Consider the following 22,915-nt stretch of genomic DNA (forward strand, 5'->3'; position numbering starts at 1 on the left):
TCAGTCTAGAATATTTAAGTTCCCAAAGATGAAGCTCTCAGGAGAAATCAAAGTAGAACTCCAGATAATAGGACTTAAATTTTAATAGTCTGAAGTTTACTTAATAACAATGATTTAAACAATGCTTATTATATAAAATGAATGAAGATATCCTTCTTTGTTTTAAGAGAATTACCTAAAATTCAGTCAATTAAAATGCAATACAAAATCCAGTCTCATTTAAATAATATACATGTTTGAAAGTATATAAATCTGAATAAATAGTTTAAGTGAACGTCAACTACCATCTAAGAGCTACATATACCATGAGATAACTCTTCAAAGGTAATAAAAATATCTAACTACAAAAATAAAATTAGGTAATTCATAACTAGCATGGCATAGCAATGGCATGGCTCAGAAATTCAAATTGACACAGTAAAGAATAGACCATTGAAAACGAAATGGATGAACACTTGTCTCTTATTCACTATAGTTTGTGCAGTTTCAGTCTTTGTGATAATCATCATCTACTTCAAGCAAAAGATTCTCAGAGGTGGCTTACTACATGGATTATGGGAATAAAAGGCTATTATGGTTATAAAAGAACCCTAAAATAGAGTCATTATAATTTAACAGCTGACGAGTGATAGATTCTCCTGCATGAACTATGTCCTATCTAAGCATAAGGCTGATACTGACATGACAAATATTTTAACTCGTAGTCTTAAAGGGGTTATTCCATGGGCACTTTGTCAAAGAGAATAATAGCAGAAGTATGGGAGAGAGGAACAAACACATTGTGAAGTCAAGGCAGAAGAATCACTGGCGTTTGCTACCATTACATGCAGTTCAAGATGGCATTTAGGGGGAACAAGTCATATAGTGATAGAGCAGAACACTCAACATTCTCTTCTGGCTTATATGCACTCACAGAGGCATACATACCTGAACATTCGTATTCACATATAACACACACATACTACATCATACACACAGATATTATACATGCACACACATATAGCACACACCACACACAAACAGACATCTACATACCATAAGACATACCTAATGACATCCATAAAGTGACCTATTACCTGCATCAGATAATTATCTTCTAATGATTAGACAACCTTCACCAATGGGGCACAATCTGGGTACACTAGCCTTACCACATGAGTCTATGGGAAATATTTTATATTCAAACCATAACAGTTTAAAAATTGAGTGTAATGTAGTCACTTCTTGCCACAATTTCGTAATTTCTTATAGAGGTAAATGTTCTCTGCATGCAACATAAACATTCCATTCCTCATTATTTACCAAATGTTTAAATCTATACATAAATGTCTTTATAACAATTAGAAGACCTTTGATTCATCAATGTCAAAATACATAATGAATACAGATTTTGTTTAATAAATGAATTGATAGGCATATGTGGTATATCCATGTATTAATATCACCACCAAAAATGAGGTTGGTGAGTGATAGAGAAAGACGCACAGAGTTGAACTCTGGCATTCATACTTATGGTTGTCTACCAATGTACTCATACAACATACACACACACACACACACACACACACACACACACACACACAGAGAGATAGAAAGAGAGAGACAGAGAGAGACAGAGACAGAGACAGGGAGACACAGAGAGAGAGAGACAGACACAGACACAGACACAGACACAGACAAAGACACAGACAGAGATAGAAGCAGAGAACCTAAACATGAATTTCTTGAAAGATGAGTCCTACATAATGATACCTATAGAAACATGATATATTTTAGATAATTATATAATTAAAACCTCAACGAGAATAGTAGAAATTATTTAGCTATTTCCATTGAAGACAAAAAGTAATAAAGTAATATAAAGTATTATGCATTAGGTCATACAGATGACTAAGTGACAAAAATCAAAGCTTAAATCAAGGAATAATACAAACATAGAATCTTTAATTTCATTTTGGTTTAAATTGATTTTTAATGAATTATAGGTATACATTTCCATGAAGAGATTTTTATTTTATATACTTGTGTGACAGTAACATAAGAACATAAGACAGTTAACATAATAGTGATGGTTCTGAGTAGGAAGGTAAACTATTCTTCCACTTGCTAATATATATTGATAGCTTACAACTATAATTGCTTTCTATTTTATGTATAATAAATCAACAGTGCTATTTTAATATTCAAAATATTAATAACTAAGTTGATCTATTTACTAACAAAGTAAAATATTATGTAGAATCATGCTTGAATTATAACTATATGTTAATTGATTAAAATAGGAAGGTTTAAAATAATACACACCTCATGGTACCATCCCTATGAAGTTTAAGAATAGAGAAATATTACACACAAAAAATTAACAGTTCTGTCACTGCTTTCCTAGAAGATTTTATACAGTTGTGGAACTGGAAATTAATGTGATAATATGTTCAGCTCTGTATAATGTCAGCAGGTTGACAATTATTTTTACCAGATACATGAACCATAAGTAAGAGAGGCCAGAGAATCTAGTTGTACGGTGTTCCTGCAACCCGTCTCTGTAAAACTGTTCCAGTAATATCAATCTCTCTCTCTCTCTCTCTCTCTCTCTCTCTCTCTCTCTCTCTCTCTCTCCCTCTCTGTCTGTCTCATCTTTATCTCTATCTCTCTGTCTCTCATCTGTCTTTGTATGTGAGTGAGAGAATGTGTGTTTGTGGATATGTGGGGACTGCTCTCTTCAGTCACATTTTTATTGTCTGTTCTCATGAGAGTTGGGTTATCCCATTTCTGACTTACTCTGTCACATCTTTCACTGATTCTTCACACTGTCTGCCTCTCAATTAGATGTCAATTTAAACATGGTTGATTTCTTCTATAAACTAACCTCACATTCACTGTTTGAGATTAAAGATGTGTATTAAAGGCATGTCCATATTTCAGATAGATTATACTATTATTCAGACATTTCTGCATTTCAGTTCTATCACATAGACATAGAATGTCTTTAGTTGTGGTCTCTAACCAAAACAGCCAAGTTGCTTGGATAAATTTCTCAAAAATTTCTATAAAATTAAATTGATGGTTTGCTCTACCCTAAAAACATTTTATAACTTTATACACTGTTGTCATTGTTATCTCCTATTTCATAAGCAGAAAGTTTTAATATATATTTTTGCATTGTTTCTTAGTGAGTATGTGTGTGAGTGTGGTTCTATGTGTACACCCTCAGGATATGAGTATTAGAGTACATACTTCAGGAGTCATCTATCTCTTCCACTATGAGGATTCTGGGAATTGAACTTGAAAAATGAAAAAAAAAATCTTTACATGCTGAGTCATTGCTGCCATATCAGGTTTTAATTACAGCACCTTCATTGTCCTCATTATCTTTCTATGAACCCAAAGCACAATGATTTGACAAAGATATGATTTCTGCTCAGTGAGTCCCAGGGATTTGCATGTCTCTCCATCTCTGATAATCATATTATAAGCACAAATCACCATGAAAAACATTTGCTTACCAGGGAAACAGTCAGTTTATCAACTAAACTGTGGAAATAGCCATATATATATATATATATATATATATATATATATATATTCTTTACCTGTGATTTTTGATTTTACACAAATTGAATTTTATTTGCTAATCTCTGGAGTTCTCAGTTATTCTATATTTATTTTTGGTATTTACAAGTCCACTAAATAGTGGGTTTTGTTTTCAGTGGTGATTTGAGAACTTGAAAAGTACACACTGTTTGCTTAGCACCAGCAGCTATACTCTTTTATGCTTAATCCCACATTAAATGGATTTTTATAAGCCTTGCATTAGTGGCTTCCTGAGACATATCTTCCTGATCTCCCATTTTATTTATTTGATTCTGAAATTGTATGTCAAAATATAGAGGCATTGAATTAGTGCTGGCAAGTTTGCTGGTGTGTTTCATTTCAAGAGGTGATCTTTTCCAGACTAGATGTGTCAGCCTCTTACAATCTTTTTATTATGAATTTGTAACAGAAACCAGAAGTCTGTCCCCAACACTTATGCCAGATGGCTCACAACTGCCTATGACTCCATTTCCAGGTATTAGAAGTCTTTGAGCACCGTGCGTATATGTATACATCCTCACACAGACAGAGAATTGAAAATAAAAGTAAACCTTACTTACATGGAAGATGATGGTTTCAAGTAGTTTTTCCTTATGTACATTTTGAATATCTCATTCTATAGGAAGAAAAAGAAACTCTCTCTCTCTCTCTCTCTCTCTCTCTCTCTCACACACACACACACACACACACACACACATACTCACACACACACACAGTGGATGGAGTTTGGGGATTCTTACAGAAGAATAAGAGGAAGGCTTGTAGGTCCTGAAGAAGATGTGAACTGTACAGGAAGATCAACAAGGTCAACTAACCTGGATCCTTGGGGATCTCAGAGTCTGAACCACCAACTGAAGAACATACAAGAACTGGACCTAAGATTCCCCAGACATATGTAGTAGATGTACAGCTTGACCTTCTTGTGGATTCTGAACTAGAGCAGGGACTATTCCAAAAGCTGTTTCCTGTCTGTGGGAATTGCTCTACCTGCTGGGCTGCCTTGTCTGGCTTCAGTGGGAGAGGAAATGCTCAGCCTTGCAGAGACTTGAAATGCCAGGATGGGGGGATACCAAGAGGGGTCTACACCTTCCCAGAAGAGGAGAGCGGGCAGAGGGGAGGAGTCACCAGGAAGGAGACATTGAGCTGTATGTAAATTAAATAAGTAAAGTAAGAAATTAAAATCTTTTTAAAAGCAACTCAAGTGCATAAGGATTTATTTGACTTATAAGATTTAGTTCATAGTGACAAGGAAAGCATAAAGTGGAAAATCAGAGGCCAGTTGTCACCTTACATAATTTATCAGAAAAAAGGAGCAATGAATGCAGTGTTCACTAGTTTCTCCTCTTTATAAAGTTTGTGACTCTAGCTCATTAAATGGTGCCACCCATGTTTAAAAGGTGTCATCTCACTTAAGTTAACTCAATGTGGACAATCTCTCATGAAAATGCTCAGAGATTTGTGTCCAAGAGGATTCTTGATCACAGTAAGTTGAAAAGCAGTACATATCAACACAATGCTCAATATAAATTTCAATAAGTACCTCTTGGCAGTGGTTCACTGTGTGTGGCTGTTATTACACATTTCAGTTACATAAAACTAACTATTTGAGTGTCTGATTTTCTATGTATATCCTACCTAATTATGCATACCTATACAACTGTACATATAGATGAAATACTGTTAACAAAATTCAATATTAGCTTTAATTTCTTATATTCATTGAATCACTGTGTTGTGGTACTTGGGATTATGGCTTATTGTTTTTAGGTTTTTGGCCTCTTATTGAAGAAATTGAATAAAGGCACACATAGATGGTGAAGAATCAAGGAAACATTTCAAAAGTACAGATTTCAAAAGAAAGTATTGTCAAATTGACTGCAAGTCATATGAATGCCAAAGAACCCTCATTATTGTTTGAGGCTGTCTTTTATGAAGTTCAAGAAAAAAAAAGTATGTTGCTTTGTGGCATAGTGGAGTGGTCTTTTATTGCATAAGCTCTTTGCCTATTGTGAAAGAACCTTTGCGTAATCCAATTGATTTTAATAACATGTACACCAAATTATAAATAGGAATATTATGATAAATATGTAATTCTCCCTAAATGGACTTTGAGAAAATAGTTTACTTTATTACTCAAGCAACCAAAGCTTATTCGGGACAAATTATCTCATCTTTTGAGACTTCAGGAGATTTTCTAGTATATGTAAAGTAAAATAAGCATTTCCAGGGGTTGCTAAAGGAAGTGACCCATTAAAGTTGTGTAAACTAGGTATACATATGGCTTTATGCAAGTTGTGTTCCTCCACTGCGAACAGGTTGATTGCTAGGTGCACTGTTCACAGAGTGTTGTGTGTAAAGGGTGTACTCTGGGTTTTAGTCAGCCAAGAGCATTATGAGAAGAGAGGTATGTAACTAGTACAAACCAAGTATTTGCCAAATGTCTGCTTTATAAGCCATTCCCTATGCTTCCCTGCTTCACCCCAACTCAGAATTTCTGCTTTTATAAATAAAATAAAAATTGTGTAATATATGTAGTGTAATTCTGCATATCCATATAAATGTAAGCATGCTACAAATTGTCAATGAGACTCTGAAAGCTGGAACATGATGAAATTATTGTTAGAAAACTCTATTCAGTATTTTATGATTCTCAGATCTGTTTTGCACACAGTTCTTTGAATGACATAAAAATGACACTGGTTAAATGCACTTAAAAAACAGAAGTATAGACTTTTCATACCCTAGTGTAGTATCCTTTTAAATATGTGTAGTGCTTATTTATAGGTCTGGAGTATGTGTGTATACAAAACAAACATTTAAAAACTCTACTAATGAGGCTTGTATGACTACACACTAAGATAAAACCCAAATTCTAAATGTTTTAGGACTTGTTTAGAATTTCAATACAGTTTACGATTATGTTACTAAAATTCTTTTTTTTTTTTCAGAGCTGGGGACCGAACCCAGGGCCTTGTGCTTGCTAGGCAGGCGCTCTACCACTGAGCCAAATCCCCAACCCTAAAATTCTTAAACTCAAGAAATTTTGTTATATCTATCCAAAAATTTTGAAAGGAAATAAAATATAAACTATAAAATTTGATGGTAGCATATTCATTTTTTCTGATTTCTAGTAAAATAACATCAAATTAAAATAGTTTGCACAGTTGCAGAAGGCTTATGGGATGTAAGACAGAGATTTTTATGTAACTGGGTTGTATAAAGCCAACAATGTATTCAAAGTATTTCTTATTTCTTTGGTTTAAAACAGTTAAAATAAAGATTTGGTGTTTTGTTTTTTTGGAATTATTAGTTGTGTTGGAGTTTTGAATATTTAGAAAACTCAACCTTGCTGTCAAGTTCACTTAAATATCAGCTTTGGTTAAATAAGTATTTTATATATGTGTTTAAATAGAACTATCAACTACATGATATACACATTTATTTAAGAAAATCATTATATTTTTCGTACTTCTAAACCTGCACCAAGTCTAAAACTTTAGATTTCTTCTTTTTAATTTTTTTTTACATATTCTCTTTACATCCTGTTCACTGCCCCTCTCTCTGTGACGCCATTCCTTAACCTTTCCCTCAGTCTTCATAATATTCTATTCTGAACAGACTGGTCACCCTCTGGGTATCCCCCTACCCTGGCACTTCAAATCTCTGCAAGTCTAGATGTGTCTTCTCATACTGAAAGCAGACAAGACAGCTCAGATAGAAGAACATATTCCACAGACAGACAACAGATTTTGGGATAGCCCCAGCTTCTACATGAAGACCAAGCTATACGTCTGCTGCATGTGTGCACGGAGGCCTAGGGTCAACTCGTGTATGATCATTAGTTGGTCATCCAGTCTCTGAGAGCCCCAAGAGTCCAGTTTATTTGATTCTGTTGGTCTTTCTGTGGCGTTTCTATTTCCTTTGGGGCCAGTAATCTTTCCTCCTACTCATTCTAAGAGTGCTTGAGCTCCATTTGACTGTGAGTGTTTGTCTGAGTCAGCTAGTAGATGGAGCCTCTCAGAGGACAGCCATGCTGGACTCTTTTCTGCAAACATAACAGAGTATCATTTACAGAGTAAGTCATTGGTGTTTCACATGGGACAGGTCTCAGTTTTGGCCATTTAATGGTTGGCCATTCTCTCAGTCTCTGCTCCATCCCCAATTCCTGCATTTCTTGTAGACAGGATAAATTTGGGGTTGAAATTTTTGTGGGTGGGTTGGAGTTCCTATCACTCTACCAGGGTTCCTGCCTGGCTGATGGCACCCATTCTGCCACAATACAAAGAACCTGGTGTAGGCCTGGGGGATTTAACAGAAGACATAGACACAGGTCATTAGTGCTATGAGAATGCCAAAGCTTTACTGAGGTTTACAGTATATAGACACCAAGTCCACTGGATGGAAAAACCCCAGAAGCACAATGGAAAAACAAGTTTATGTTCTCAGGATAAAAAACAGGAACTGACTCAATGGTGTTACTACCCGTTGGCCAAACAGCAAAGGCCAAGATATTCTTTTCTTAAAAACAAAAGTTTCCACATGTGTCAGCAAGGCTCAGCAGGAAGGCAACATTGTGGGAACCCCAGAGGATCTGAGAAGTCCCCCTTTTTTTATTTTTTAAAGTAGCATTCGTCTTAGGTCACTCTGGGAAAACCAATACCTTTATCCATCATTGGGAATCTCTGCCAGTCTCAGATCCTCTATCGTAGGTGGGTGCTGATCCCAACGGGTTGACCATCATAGGCTAACTACTTGTAAAGTCTTGTAAAGGCTGAGCCAGATTAGGACAGTGGAATTTTCTCCTGCCAAGGAGATCAACACTTGCTTAGTTGCTGCCTGGGACTGGGAATGTTGTCTACACATGAGAAAAAGAAGTAAAAGGCTAACAAATATGGTGCCAAGGACCATAACACTGAGGGCCACTGTAAGGGTTTTAACTCTAGGTGGAGTCATACAAAATAGGAGAAGAGGAGGCCATATGAGATCAAGCTGTTCCTACAAAAGTGCTGTCTGTTGATTTAAATTTAGAATTCCAAATTATCAGCTACCTCTTCTCCTTTAAGTTTATCCACTGTGCTTGTCTTAACAACAGATGTGGAGAGGGCAATCCTAGACACTGCAGCCACAGTGGCTTCGGCAGCAATGGCTGTGATAATAGCAGTGATGATGCCAAAGTCTTTCTTATAATGGCTCAGGATCAATTGATTTTCTCCCAACTGACGGACAGGCAGTGGGAGGATCCTGCCCCTGACTGATCCTATCTTCTTGTCCTCAGAGGGTGCTAGGCATATTCTTTTGCCAGGAATGTCAGCAGCACTGGTGGTCTCTCCTGAGCTCTCAGGAATTGCTGTACAACTAAGAGTCCAGCTCTCTCTCCCATGGGATTTGAGTAGAGAGCTGTGGAATAGGTTTAACCCCAGTTGCAGGCAGAAACCCAAAGGGTTCTGTCCCAGAATGCTTTGGGTTTGTGTGCCCTGAAAAGCAAAGTATTCTTTTCTTGTCAGGTAGAATTATATTTTAGAAATTTTCTAAATTGCAATTCAACCTCAGAAAAAATGTCTTACTAGGATATAGGTTGCCGAATCAGCTGATGACATTACTATCTTTGTAAAGCTCTCTAACATTAATGGTAACAAATTTAATCTTCCATTAATTTGAATTCATTTTTAAGAAATTTATTTATAAAGAATAAACATTTATCTTTTTTATTTTCTACAATTTGCTGTTACATATAGCTTCAGAGTAAATCTTTCCTGTAGTTTATATTACATGTCTATAAAATTTCAGATTTATTTTTCTTGAAAGATTTTATTACTTATTCACGTTCTGTAAGTTACTAAAAATTTAAGTAGGCTATGTTTTCTAGCCCTGTCATTACTACACCTGATCTTAGCCAAAAGGCCGAGAAGTGATAGCCCTGTCGTTACGATAGATATTAATGTGCTTAATTTGTTTGGAGACTAAAAGAATAAATTAATTTAGACACCCAAAAGTGTCAAATTTCTTGTCAAGTTATGGTTACACTGTTATATGCAGATTTAATAATTATCCCCTTTTCAGATATTTTAAAATGGATAATTAGAGAGCCCATACTTGTTCAGAAGTTTTCAAAACTTAAGTTATTTTGAAGAAACTTGAAATTTTACTATAGGTCTTGGATTCCATGTCTCATCAACATAACCTGATTCCCTGTAGACATTAGGACTCTTTATTAACATAGTTACTTTGTTTTTTGAGTTAATTATGAAAATGGTCAATTAGTGAACTTCCCACAAAAATCCCCAAGGCCTTGTAAACAAGATCTGGGTAAAAATATTATTCAGTACTAAAGAACATGATGGTCTTCAGTGATATGGAAACAGTCATCTTTATTATAAATGGAATGATATAGTGACTCTAACTCTTCAGTAATAACAAAACAGGAACATACTGTTGTTTGGGAAGATACTAATTATTTCATTTGTATGGAAAACAAAACAACAGCTTTAAAAATGTCATATCATATATTGGGATTAAAGACAGGAAAGTATTATTTTTAAATTATCTAGATTTTAATCTGAACAAGGACTCTATTTACTTGATGAGACAAGTCAAAAAAATACAGATTAGAAAAAATATTCTTTTTGGAAGAATTTTTCATGTTGCATTTTTAGATACAAATAAAGTTCCACAATGTATCTGCAAACAAAACCTCTGTGGAATCCAAAAAGAGTACTTTTAGTATTCTCATGCTGCGTGCAAAGAGGTTGTATTAAGAAAAATTTTGTCTTGAACTATCTATCAACTAAATTTATCATTAGAGAAATCTGATAGCATCCATGTAATGCATGGCTAAACTTTTTGTGTGCATATCTGAAAACTGGCTATCCTTGTTTATCAGAAGAGTTTTGCAAATAGTAACTTTCCATGTCTTTTATTCAAGCTGTATTGATATACATTGCTTTCTATTTAAGAATTAGAAAATATAATAGTTATCATTGGAAGTATGTAAATTATTACGTACACCAAAACCATACTTAATTGAAATGGAAAATAATTAAGAAGAAATGTTTTAAACTTAATGTAAAATGTTTACTTGCTGATTTGAACAGTTTTCCTGCCAAACTAGTACTATTTGATAATGACAAAGAAGTTCAAAATTAACAAATACCACTAACGTATAATCATCTTAAATGATTTATTTCAAATATCCTTTTCATTGACTTAACCTCTTCCAATACGCATCATTCTGGATGTAGTGGTGCATGCCTTAAATTCCCGAACTCAGGAGGCAGAGGAACCTCTGTAAGTTTAAGATCACCTTGGACTATGTCAGTTATCTCTAACTTACTCATGAACCTTAATGTGAAGTAATAACCATCAAATACTTGCTAAATTTATCTAAGAGAACATTCATGTGGACTTGAGAAATCCTGAAAATAATGGTCTTCAATTTCACTGACAAGTGCACAAAATAACTAAACATTTTTCTTACTTTCTGTTTCTTAAATTGTAATTATAATTAGCTTTTTAACTTTTTATAAAAATTATATTTTACTTGGTACATTTCTAAGGGATAACATATAAATCTTATGTTAATCTAATTAGATAGAATTAAAAGTATTATGTCTTAAAAAAGGGCAACCCTGGATTACATAGTGAGTTTCTAGCCAGCCTAGGATACAGACTGTAACCCTATTCCAAAAAAATATCAAGGCCCCTACACTCAAGGCTCAAGGAGTTATGCAGAAGGTGATGTGGAAAGATTGTAAGATCCAAAAGGGATGGATGTTTCCAAGGAAACAGTGTTTTCTATACAGAACAGAACATATGCACAAACTCAAAGAGTCTGTGGCAGCAAGAATAATATTTGCTTTGGTTCAGGAGAGAAAAAAACATCTCTTTGAGAGGAAGTGAACGTGTGATCTCATCCTAACCAAGACAGTATTTGCAATTGGTATCCACTAGTGAAGGGAAAACTAGTTTTCTACAATGGAATCTTACTTGACATATCAGCCACATTGCAGGGCATCCCCTATGCCCAAGAGTACTAGCAAACATACAACAAAATGTATGACTTTTCTGATGGCTGTTTGTTGCAATTTTGTCTTGTCTTGTCTTGTCTTCTTTTCTTTTCTTTTCTTGATGGTTTTTATGTTTTGTTTTTGTGTTTTGTGGGTTTTTTTTGAGAAAAGAGAAAGAGAGAGAGAGAGAGAGAAAGAGAAGAGCTCATAAAATTGGGTGGGTTGGTAAGTGGGAAGGATCTCAAGGAGTTGAAGAAGGGGAAAACATAAAAAATATATGAAAATATAATAATAATAATAACAATAACAATAATAAATAATGAAGAAAAATGCTTACTTTTGGAAATGTTGTCCTTTAAAAAAGTATGTACTACTCAAACTAGCCTGAAAATTTCTTGGAAATCCATAGAAGTAAAAGTTCTATTCTCAAAAATGTAGATTAAAAAATGAGAAACATGAAAATATTTATCATGGAAAATAATAAAACATTTTTCCAAGTATGAAAGAAACTGAAAGCAATTGGAAATGAGTATCCAGGACAGAGGTTTAGATTAGGGCTATTATGGTGGTATTTCTGACCAGTAAGTAAATGTGGAAACTTAGAAGGGAACTGCATTTCCAGTGCATCGCAGGACTCTTTACATCACCTTTAAGTCTTTACCAAAAGAACCTATCAATCATTATTTTTTTTTGGCCAGGCTTGAAATAACCAGAAGACATTTACATATGAGAAATCACACATTGGTGACAACCTTCATTCTTCTTGGATTGACAGATGACCCACAGTGGTGAATTGTCATCTTCCTTTTCCTATTTATAGCGTATGTGCCGGACATCATTGGAAATCTTACCATTATCCTTCTCACACTGCTGGTTTCCCGCCTCAAAACATCCATGTATTTCTTCCTTCAAGTTTTCCATCTCAGAAATCTCACTGACATCTACCTGGATCCCTAGGTTTCTGGTCAGCATAGTGACCATGAATAAAACTATTTCAGTTGAGGCTTGCTTCACACAGTTATTTGCTGCCTTTATCTTTGGGATAGCACAGTTTTTCTTGCTAGCTGTCATGTTCTATTACCGCTATGTGGCCATTTGTAAATACCTTCATTATACAATCATCATGAACAACAGAGTCTATACATTGCTGTTTGGTATTTGCTGTTTAATTGCTTTGTTCCGGGTCTGCCCTGGAGTCATTTTGAATAATTCCTGAGTTTGGAATTCTGTGATAGTTATTATTGAACATCTTTTTTGCAACTATTCCCTCATCTTGAAGCTTTCCTGCAATGATACAAGGTCCATGCAACTGGTCAATTTCATTTTTGCCATCATTACTCTCCTAACTACCTTAGCCCTAGTAATGGTCTCTTATGGGAGAATCTTAAGTACAATTCTGAAATTCCCTTCTGCCCAGCAGAAGAAGAAGGCCTTCTCCATCTGTTCCTCACACATGATTGTTGTCTTCATCTCTTATGGCAGCTGTATTTTTATGTACATCAAACCTTCTGCAGAGGAGAGAATATCTTTAAGCAAGGGGATTGCCATACTCACTCTTGCACTTGTACCTGTACTAAACCCTTTTATATATTCCCTAAGAAATAAGCAAGTCAAAGAAGCCCTAAAGGACATCATTAAAAAATATACCTCAGGTACTTCAAAGTAGTAAGTTTGGCTTGACTGGTGTACTAGTAAGATTATTGAAAATTATAGGCCATAGCAGTTATTTTTTTAATATATCTATGTTTAAAACTTGTATTGTGGTAGTTGCTAAATGTGCTCATACTTGACTCTGAATTTTCTTCAATATTTCTAGTGATGGTATCTGTATTCCTGTTTTTTCCTATGTGTTGCTGGATTACTAGCTTTTTAAATTTAGTGCTCTGAAATGTATGCATATCAAAATATTGTGCTATGAAATGTATGCATATCAAAATATTATGCTATGAATTCCTCATGGAATCATCATATTTATGTATATATATATGACATTCTAGCAAATATATGTTTAAAAATATTTATGAAATGTTTTATTAATAATTGATTTTAGTCTATAAACCTATAGAAACACTTTCTTCTGCAATACTTTATTCAAATATATTGAATTTCTGGAAACAAACTCTTCTTCCATCCTCCTTACCTTTATTCTTTCTGCTTTTTATCTGTTCTTCTTTAGTATTGACTGATAATAGTTTTCCATATATATTCGCTCTTTCACCCTTATAGGTCATCTACAACATTTTCAAATTTTCTTTTTATTATTTTTGTCTCAATAAAATATTTAAAAGTAGATTTTTGCAAAGAAGAATATTATATATAGTACCATTAGTACTTATCCTTGTGACATATTCCACACTTATCATTTTGAAGAATTTGACTTTCTGAAATAAAGAAAACATGAAAGCATCAACATGCCATATTGGTTCTGTCTCATTTATGTATTTTTTCTTTCTGTCAAACGCCAGTCAATCCTCAACACTATTCATCATAACATGCATGTTTGTACATTATTTTTAGACTGACTATTGTAGATACATGGTAAAAGCCAGAGCATATGTTTAATATCCCAGAATTTACATGTGAAGATACCTGGACAGATTTTTTTTCTTAAGATCAAAACATATTCTCTAAACTTGAGTACTAGATGTTTATATAATTCCTTTATTGCTCTTTTACTCCAGTTTGGTATACTTTTCATAACACATAATAATTTACTTTGGATTTTCAAAGGCAGAGGAAATAATCTGAAATTTATGCTGTTATGGGAATCCCACCAGAAATGACACTAAGATACAGTTTTTTAGCCAATTAAAAATTCTCATCCCGTCTGCTGGCAGTACATTCAGGTATTTGGGTCCTAAAAGTAGGACTAATTATCCAGAGCATGGGGTCTTTGAATGCAGAACCCACACCCTGGCTTCTTGCTCTGGAGCTGGATCAGTAAACATTACCAAGCAATTCGACAGAATCTATATGGTTAGATCATATGTGTTCTGAACAAGAAGCTAAGATAATCAGTTAGCTGCAGGAGGTTTGCAAAAGCAAGCTGTTAAACAGAAGCTAAGATAAATTAGCTTGGGCATCTTGACCTTAGGTTACTAGAATAGATTTGGGTAATTTTCTACAGGATTCTCCATCACAGAAGATAAAACTCTAGTTTAACCTGAATGGCTTCAGCAAGAATACAAATGGAGGAATCTCTACACTGTCGTGCCCTGTCACAATGCACTGTGCTCTTTAACTAAAAGTCTCTATTACACAGGAGTCTAAGTATAATTTATGTTTGCAAAGCATTAGATACAGTTCTTGGACAGCCTTTTACTAGTAGGAAGAATCTAAATGTATATGCATACATTAGAGTACATAAATTTTATTTACATAAAATATTCTTGCAGGTGGATATAATTTACATTTTTTCAAAGACTGATTTACTGAAGCTTTTTCAATATTGTTTGCTTGTTAGATCCCTAAATAGCATTTTAATACCAAGAACAATTTTATTAGAATTTAAAAGCTTTTACTTCTGAGGTAGATAAACAATAAACTTTAACATCTACCTGTTGTTAAAATATAATAATAAAAAGTATTGATGTCTTTTACCCGCTAAGTCTACACCTCGGTGCCCCAAGATATCTGCTAGATATCTTGCCGGAAACACACCCCAGCCGCATACTTTCCTACACTCAAACCCTCACATAAAAGAACACACAGGGGCTGGGGATTTAGCTCAGTGGTAGAGCACTTACCTAGGAAGCGCAAGGCCCTGGGTTCGGTCCCCAGCTCCGAAAAAAAAGAACCAAAAAAAAAAAAAAAAAAAAAAAGAACACACAACACAATAATCTTAGATCCAATTGGTAAGATTTAATTGCCCACTTAAACATACAAAGCCCAGTACCATCCATCCCTTGAGAACATTAATAACAACCTGTAAATACACAGAGAAGAATCTTAACATCACCTGCCATGGCTTCTCCTTTCTCTCCGTCTCCCTTCTCCTCCTCTCTCCCTTAGTCTCCTCCTCTTCCTTCAAACTTCTCTCCCGCCCATCCTTCCTTCTCCTCCAATGACAGGCTCCTTCTATCCTGTACCTTCCTCACGTGTGACATCATCCTACATCTACCCAAAAGGGAATGAATGAAAAAAAAGGGGGGAAGCAAAAGCCAAACAAACAAATAAAACAATAAAAGAAGAAAAGAGTATGACATTTTAATTACCAGTCTGGAGATCTAAATACATAATACAAGGTAGCCTCAGATTTGGGGAGAGAATTTTGGAGAAAAAGCAAGGAAGCCCAGAGTATCAGAAGAAATATTTTATATTGTGGCCAGAATCAGAAAGAGATAGGCGAGAGAGAGACAATAGGAGAGAGATAGAGTCAGGGAGAGAAAGAGAGAGAGAGAGAGAGAGAGAGAGAGAGAGAGAGAGAGAGAGAGACAGGGATAGACACAGAGAGACACACTCACTGAGAGAGACAGAGTCAGAAAGACAGAGAGAGAGATAGAGGCAGAGAGAGATACAGAGACACAGATGGACACATTGAGAGAGACAGAGTCATACTGAATGAAAGCTTATGGACTTTTGAGTCAGTTTCTAGAAAGGTGGACTGTCCTGGCCAAACTTCATCACCTATTTGCTTGTAGGGCTGAGCTAGGCGTTGAAATTCTGAAAAAAAAATCTCATTAGAGAAATAATCGTTCCCTTTATCTTTTTAGCAAGACTTAAATTGAATCTGACTTCTTGAAGGGTGATCCATTGCTAGGCAACTTGTTCAGCTAGACTATTAGGTATTAGGTCCACCCATGGCTAGAAGTTCTGTTCTTTGGGCAAGTACTTTTCTCTTAATAGACTTTAAGTACTAGTATAACATCTTCCTATATCAAAATATAACCCTAAAGCTCTTTAGAAAATAGATCAGGGATCAGAAATCTCAACACATCCGGCATCTCTTGTTTCTGACAAGAGTCAAAAGTATATTTATGGGTTTAGCCAGAAAGTAACTGGTTATATTTCTTTGCAATCTTTATCCTAAATTCCTGAGCCAATGTTTAGCTCATGTTCTTGTCACCAGAACTACCTCACTTCAAAGACTGACGCTAACTGCCATTATGGAATTGGGGGCAATGACAAACCTAGTCTCTTCTATTTCAATGGGAGATGTCAATGTTAAGAATATTTCTCCAGTAGCCCCATCTAAAGGAATTCCCAAAAGTGCATCAGTGATTTTATTCATATCAGAAATGTAGTGAGGAAAGGAAAGTCTTTGATCAGTGAAGGAGAAATAAAGAGAAGAGTTATTAACATTATAACATTATATTATTAACATTATAACATTATAAATCCAAGGTAGAGAACCAGAGAAGGCCAAAGCAGAGAACAGTTTTTTTTCCCCTTGGTTACTTTACATTTCAAATGTCCCTCTTCCCAGTTTCCCTTCCTCACCCCCCATTCCATACCACTTCCATTTGCCTCTACAGGAAAAACAATATCAATTAACTAGACTACCCAGAGCTTCCAGGTAGTAAACCAGAGGATATTTTTTTACATATTTAAATAAATACCCTCTAGAATATCTTGATGGGCTCCTTTTTAGAAAGTGTTGTTCTGTGTAATCCAGCCTGGTCTTAAATTCCCTATTTAATCTCAAGGACTTAGAAATATATAATTATCTTCTCATTTCATGTTCCTTCATTTCAAACTGATTCCTATTTTTACAGGATCTGAACTGATCTACTGAGTCACGAATACGCTAATAGATAAGGGCACAATGAACCATGGATCATTTCTTCTGATGAAGGTCAAGTAAAAACACCTTAATTCTGAAAAAATGCAATTAATACAACATTTAAAATAACAAATATATTTTATATTTTTTTACAGAGGAAAGGGGGGTTTATATACAAAATATCACATGAACTTAATCAAAGACAAAAATCACTTGGTTGTTTCAATAGATAAAGAAAAATCTTTTTACAAAATTTTACACGCTGTATGATAAAAATTGTGAAAAATATTAAATAATATAGGGTCACAAAAAGGAATATGACAGAGCCAAAGTGAATATTACACTAAATGGATGAATGCTGAGAATATTCTTCTGATATCAGGAACAAGACACTTCTATTCACCACCTTCATTCTTGTTCAATATTGGCACTGAATTCTTATAGCACTAAGTAAAGAGAAAGAAAACCAATGGGAGCAAATAGAAAAGGATTAAAATTACCTCTAGTTACACATGATTATATTCTATACTTAGAAAACTCTAATTTCTCCAAAAGAATATTTTTAGATGATGATCAAATCTAAGAAAATAGTAGAAGATATTAATCTACAAAAATATGCAGTTTTTCATATAGAACAATATAATCAATAAGAAAGATTGTGTAAATAATTTTATTTACATGATTATGTAAACAATTGCATTTTAATAGTATTTTTTTAACAAAGTACCTACAAGGCTACTAAGAACATGAGACATGTATAATACAAATAAACACTAGAGAAAAGTGTTTGATTTTTAAGAGATTACTGGTAGTTGTGACTATAACCACAAGGGACAGATGCTAGGATTTTGAGCAGAAATCACAAGAGAACCATGAGACAGGCAGCCTCTGTATGGAACGGGAATGGCTGTCACCTGCTTTGGGAACTAGATGGATGACAAGATTACCACAGTGCCCTGTAGCTGGCAGCAACATGGGATGGAAATTGGGAACTTAGCAAGTTGGGGGCCGGGAGAAGAAGGCGTTTGTTGACTGAGATGAAAATATCCTGCAGATGCCATGTGACCCTATGGTGCAGGTGATAGTGTGGGATGATGTCTCAATTTTAATTCATATTATTTACTACAAAGGTGGTTTTATTTCTGGGTTTAAAATTTTATTCCATTAATCAACCTGTCTGTCTCTGTAACAATATCATGCAGTTTTTATCACTATTGCTCTGTAGTAGAACTTGAAGCCAGGAATGGTCATTCACTCCAGCTCTTCTTTTACTGTTAAGAATTGTTTTCACTATTCTTGAATTTTTGCCTTTCCAGATGAATTTAAGAATTGCTCTTTCAATGTCTTTGAAGATTTTGATGGAGATTGCAGTGAATCTGTAGATTGCCTTTGATAAGTTGGACATTTTTACCATGTTAATTCTGACAACCCATGGGCATAAAAATAAAAGTTCTCTCCATTTTCTGAGATATTCTTTGATTTCCTTCATGAGGGATTTGAAGTTTTTGTCATACAGATATTTCACTTGATTAGTTAGACTTACCCCAAGAAATTTTATATTATTTGTGGCTATTACAAAGGGAGATATTTCCCTAATTTTTCTCAGCTTGTTTGTCATTTGTAATATCTGGCCTCTTTGCTGAAGTTTTTTTATCAACTGAAAAAAATCTCTTGTTGAATTTTTGGGGTTGTTTATGTATTCTATCATATCCTCTGGAAATAGTTATACACTTATTTATCCTTTGCCAATTTATATCCAATTTATTTCTTTTTGTTGTCTTATTGTTCTAGCTAGTACTTTGAGTACTATATTAAATAGGTATAGGGAGATTAGGCATCCTTTCCTTGTCCCTGATTTTACAGGGATTGCTTCAAGTGTCTTTCCACTTACTTTTATATTGAATGTTGGTTTGCAGGAAATTGCTTTTACTATGTTTAGATATAGGCCTTGAATTACTGATCTTTCTAAAACTGAGCATGAAGGCATATTGTATTCAGTCAAATGCTTTTTTGTGCATCTAAGGAAGTAATCATGTGGTCTTTCTCTTTGCGTTTGTTTATATAGTAGATTGGATTTTCTGGATTTTCACATATTGAGTCAATCTGGCATCACTGGGATGTAGCCTACTTGGTCATGAAGAATGATGGTTATGATGTGTTCTTGGATACAGTTTGTAAAAAATTTATTGATCATTTCCGCATTGATATTCATAAGCAAGATTGGCCTGAAGTTCTCTTTTTTGGTTGGGTCCTTATGTGGTTTAGGTATCAGAGTAATTGCAGTTTCAAAAGATGAATTAGATAATGTTGCTTCTGTTTCTATTTTATGAAGTAATTTGAGGAGTACTGATATCAGGTCTTCTTTGAAGGTCTAGTAGAATTCTGAACTAAATCCAACTGGCTCTGGACTTTTGTGAGTGTGAGGTTTTTAAGACTTCTATTTCCTTGTGGGACATGGGCCTGTTTAGGAATATTATCTGCCACTTGTGCCCACAAAACCTGCCTGCAGAGAGCTGGTCTGCCAGCTAAGCACATAGACCACAGTGGGAGCCAACTTTCTTTTCATTAACAATCAAAGGCAAGGCTCACCAGGAGCCCAAAAGGTGCAGGAGCCACAGGGAAGCCTAGGACAGGACCATTTTGCTCTCTATCAGTGCTCAGAGCTGGGGAAGACCCACAATTCTCTGACCCAAAACCTGCCCTGAGAAAGGTGGTTTGATAGGAGGATTCTAACTCCTAAAATCACAGGCTCACATGCTCACAGGCTCACAGGCTCACAGGCTCACAGGCTCACACACTCACATGCTCACACGCTCACACGCTCACACGCTCACACGCTCACACGCTCACACGCTCACACACTCACAGGCCTACAGCAGGGACAAACTCCAGTCAGAGACAACAAGACCAAATAACATCAGGGATAAACAGATAGCAACAGGCAAGTGCAAGAACCTAAGCAGCAGAAACCAAGGCTACTTGACATCATCAGAACCCAGCTTTCACATAGTAGCAAATACTGGATATCCCAACACACCAGGAAAGCAAGATTTGGATTTAAAGTAACATTTCATGATGATAGCAGAGGACTTTAAGAAGGACATAAATAACTTCCTTAAAGAAACACAGAAGAACACAGATAAACGAGTAGAAGCCCTTATAGAGGGAACACTAAAATCCCTTAAAGAATTACAGAAAAACACAAACTGGTGAAACAATTGAATAAAACCATGCAGGATCTAAAAGGGGAAATAGAAACAATAAAGAAATCAAAAAGGGAGACAACCATGGAGATAGAAATCCTAGGAAAGTGATCAAGAGTCATAGACACAATAATCACCAACAGAATACAAGAGATTGAAGAAAGAATCTCGGGGAGCAGTGTGGAGATACCGTAGAAAACATTGACACAATAGTCAGGGAAAATGCAAAAAGCAAAAAGCTTTTAACCCAAAACACCATGGAAATCTAGGACATAATGTGAAGACCAAACCTAAGAAGAATAGGTATAGAAGAGAAGAAAGATTACCGACTTAAAGGGCTAGTAAATTTCCTGGTTGTAACTATGCTCAGGACTGAACAGGTCCCATAGCTCTCTGTACTCAAATCTGTGGGGAAGAGAGCTGGACTCTTAGAAGTGCATACAATCCTGAAAGCTCAGGTGGCCACCACTTCTGCTCATATTCCTGGCCCAAAAGGAACCCACTTAGTGCCCTCTGGACATAGAAACCAAGGAGCAGTCAGAAGCAGGACACATCTGGTTTCTGCCAGTGTCAGAACAGAAAGTCAGAGCACTGACACACACCTGAGAGGATAGGTAAGACCAACTCATCTGCTCTGAGCAACCCACCTGGAGGCCTCAGGACACACAAACCCAGGAGAGCAGTCTGGGACAGGACTCTTCGGATTTTTACCTGCACCTGGCACTGAAACTTTCCCACAGTACTCTGTACCTAGATCCGCCTGAAAGAATATTAAAAGCAGTAAGGGAATAAGTTCAAGTAACATATAAAAGCAGACCTATTAGAATTACACCACACTTCTCACCAGAGACTCTGAAAACTAGAAGATCCTGGGCAGATGTGATACAGTCCCTAAGAGAACACAAGTGCCATCTCAGGCTATTATATCCAGCAAAACTCTCAATTTATATAGATGGAGAAATGAAGATATTCCATGACAAACCAAATTTACACAATATCTTGCTACAAATCCATCGTTAAAAAGGAAAATAGAGAGAAAACTCCAACACAGGGAGGAAAGTGCATCATAGAAAAGGCAAAAAAGTAATCTTTTGCAACAAATTCAAAAGAAGATAGTCACAAAAACATGATTCCACATCTAACAACAAAAATAACAGGGAACAATAACTATTCCTTAATATCTCTTAACATCAATTGACTCAATTCCCCAATATAAAGAAATATACTAACAGACTGGATACATAAACAGGACCCAGCACTTTGCTACATACAGGAAATATGCCATAGTGACAAAGACAGACACTACCCAAGAGTAAAAGGCTGGGAATTTTTTTTCCAAAAAAATGGTTCCAAGAAACACGCTGTAGTAGCTATTCTAATACAAAACAAAATAGACTTTTAACCAAAAGTTAACAACAAAAGATAAGGAAAGACACTTCAGACTCATCAAAGGAAACATCTATCACGGTGAGCCCTCATTTCTGAACATCTGTGTTCCACATGCAATGACACCCACATTCATAAAAGAAACTTTACTAAAGCTCACAATATACATTTTACCACACAGAATAATAGTAGTAGACTTCAACACAGCACACTCATTATTGGAAAGATCATGGAAACAGAAACTAAACAGAGACAAAGTGAAACAAATAGAACTTATGAACCACATATATTGATCAAATATTTATAGAACATTTCATCCTAAAACAAAAGAATATACCTTATTCTCAGCACCTCATGGTACCTTTTCAAAAGTTGATCATATAATCGGTCACAAAATAGGCCTTAATAGATACATGGGGATTGAAATAATCCCATGTATCCTATCAGATACCACAGATTATGGCTGGTCTTCAATAACAACAAAAAAGACAGAATGCCCATAAACACATGGATACTGAACAATGCTCTACCCACTGACAACTTGGTCAAGGAAGAAATAAAGGAATTAAAGACTTTTTAGAATTTAGTGAAAATGAAGGCCCAGCATATCCAAACTTATGGGACACAATGAAAGCAGTGCTAAGACCTAAACTCATAGCTCTGAGTGCCTCCCAAACGACATTGGAGAGAGCATAGAACACTCACCACTTGCCAGCACACCTGAAAGCTCTAGAAAAAAAATAGTATATTCACTTAAGAGGAGTAGACAGCAGGAAATAATCAAACTCAGCCGAAATCAACCAATTAAAACAAACAAACAAATAAAAAAAACTATACAAAGAATCAACAAAACCAGGAGCTTGTTCTTTGAGAAGGTCAACAAGATAAATAAACCCTTATCAAGACTAACCAGAGGGCAGAGAAACAGTATCGGAATTAACACAATCAGAAATGAAAAGGAAGACATAGCAACAGAAACAGAGGAAATTCAAAAGTTATCAGATCCTACT

The 22,915-nt window shown here is 35.4% G+C and overlaps 1 pseudogene; it reads left to right on the forward strand.

Moving 5' to 3' along the window:
• Positions 12,321-13,260, forward strand: Or6c214c-ps1 (olfactory receptor family 6 subfamily C member 214C, pseudogene 1; annotated as a pseudogene).

The sequence above is a fragment of the Rattus norvegicus genome, chromosome 7 (assembly GCF_036323735.1).
Source record: "Rattus norvegicus strain BN/NHsdMcwi chromosome 7, GRCr8, whole genome shotgun sequence".
Lineage (NCBI taxonomy): Eukaryota > Metazoa > Chordata > Mammalia > Rodentia > Muridae > Rattus > Rattus norvegicus.